Genomic DNA, 2,309 nt, shown 5'->3' on the forward strand with positions numbered 1-2,309 from the left:
TGATGATGATGATGATGATAATAATATATGAAAATGATAACGGCGAGGTGGTAGAAATGTTAAGCACACCGGGCAAAATACATAGCGGCATTTCGACTGTCTTCCCGTTCTGGGTTCAAATTCCGCCGAGGTCAACTTTGACTTTCATCATTTTGTGTTCGATATAATGAGTACCAGTCGAGCATTGGGGTCGATGCAATCTACTTATCCCCTCCCCATAATTTGCTGGCATGGTGTCAAAATTTGAAATCATTATCATTATTACTTTCTTTAATTATATTGCACCAAGTATTATATCATGCAATATGCCTTCGTTCATAAGGTATCGAGGATTCATCTGACTGCCATTTCTAGTACGATATGCGAACGTGTTACTTCCTGATGTTATTCTTGCTGGTCTTGCTGCTTTTGTTATTGTTGTTGCTTTTGTTGTTGTTGTTCTTCTTCTTTATCATCAAATTCATCAAAAGCGTCCCATTCCTCCCTCATCAACCTGTATGTAAGGAGTGTAGGACAAAATCCACCTAAGACAAAACCCCTTAGGAAAATAACAGAACCCTGAGGACAAAAAAAAAAAAGCACAAGCAATTTTTAAATCATGATTTTTATTCCTATTATTTATAGTTTACGAACACCTCTCTGAGATTTGAAATATTGCATTCATTATATAATAATCATTTTGTTATATTTAGAGATGGTCATATTTTTGCCAATTAACCACACGCACTATGTATTTGATATATATCAAAACAAATAGAGATTGATACGCGATTAGTAATTCAGACGAAATACTTCTTAAGCTCTCTGACAAGACGTCATGGGATCAATATTGTACTCTTCCCCCCTTCGCTCTATTTATTTTAATGGCAAGGAGATATTCATTGTATTTTTTCCCCAATATACTTCTCCTTTTCTTTCCAATTTAACATTTATTTTATTAGGTTCTTTTTCTATTTTATAATTATTATTGTTTTTTGTTTTATTATTGATGTTGCTTTTGTTCTTATCTTCTTTACTTTGTACTTTTGTTCTTTACTCTACAACCCTCTTTAAAAATTGTATTAGCCTTATTATTGCATCTTTACAAATAATAGCTTGGTCTCATATTTTACGATCACATACCGAAACATTATTAGTCTTATTCTTACTTTACTAGTTATAGCGTATTTATGATCTCTGATTACTATTTTTAAAGATTACTGTAAACTATTTATGTTTATATTAACTCGAGGCAAATCGATTTTGATACTTTAGGTTAAAATAATTAGTGTCTCCCTCGCTGTCATTTATTTTGTATATTTTCAAATACTTCCCATAAACAACTTTACTCAAAATACAATAGTAATTGCTAAAATATAATAGCAATCTGTCACTGATCACTAAGAGATAGTAGAATACCAAATTATTTTACTGGATGTCAATTCTATTCAAATCCATAATATGAGACGACACTGGTTTAAGGCTGATGATTTAAAACGGATGACTTAGTTGGGGAATAATGCCACTTTGACCATAAACCTTCTTTAGTTTTCGTTGGAAGTTGGTTTGTTTAGGCTTTGAAGAAAATATCGTATGGTGGCGGTTCCTTGTATTTATAGTTAATCTATTGATTGACTGGTAAGATTGAACAAGGAACACAAACACACCCAAATGCATATTCGAAGCGGCTGTAAGCCTTATTGTAAATGACTAAATATATAGAGCCCATTATGAGTATATATTGCTGATATCCCCTTCGGTCATGACTGACCATAGGATTGCACCTAGAAAGTTACCCTCACAGGCACAAGTCTGGGCAAGGTTGTTTATGGAAGACCAGCAGTCGCCCATGCATACCAGCCTCCCCTCTCTATGCCACCGATGTTATCCAAGGAAACGGCAAAGGGGCATATACTGCTTGGCACCTGTGACGTCACAACACATTTCTACAGGTGAGTTAATTGTAGCAACGTGAAATAAAGTGTCTTGCTCAAGAACACAACACGCAGCCCAGTACAGGATTCGAACTCACAACCTCACTACCCTAAGCTCGACGTTCTAACTACTGGGTCATGCGCCTTCACAAATATCTAGTATGTTTACATATATATGTGTGTGTCTATGTGTATCACACGCATACATATATACATATATTTCTATTTTCTATTTTCTCTCCCTGTTTATTTCTGTGTTCCTTTCCGTCGAAGAGCGTAGGCTCGAAACGTCAAAGACTTCCTCACTTCCCAAGCGTTAAACTAATACATCTGTTTGTTGTTTACACACTTGTCTTCGTCTATTGTTTTTTGGTAAATTCCTCCTACATATATATA

This window comes from Octopus bimaculoides, chromosome 25 (genome assembly GCF_001194135.2).
Source record: "Octopus bimaculoides isolate UCB-OBI-ISO-001 chromosome 25, ASM119413v2, whole genome shotgun sequence".
Lineage (NCBI taxonomy): Eukaryota > Metazoa > Mollusca > Cephalopoda > Octopoda > Octopodidae > Octopus > Octopus bimaculoides.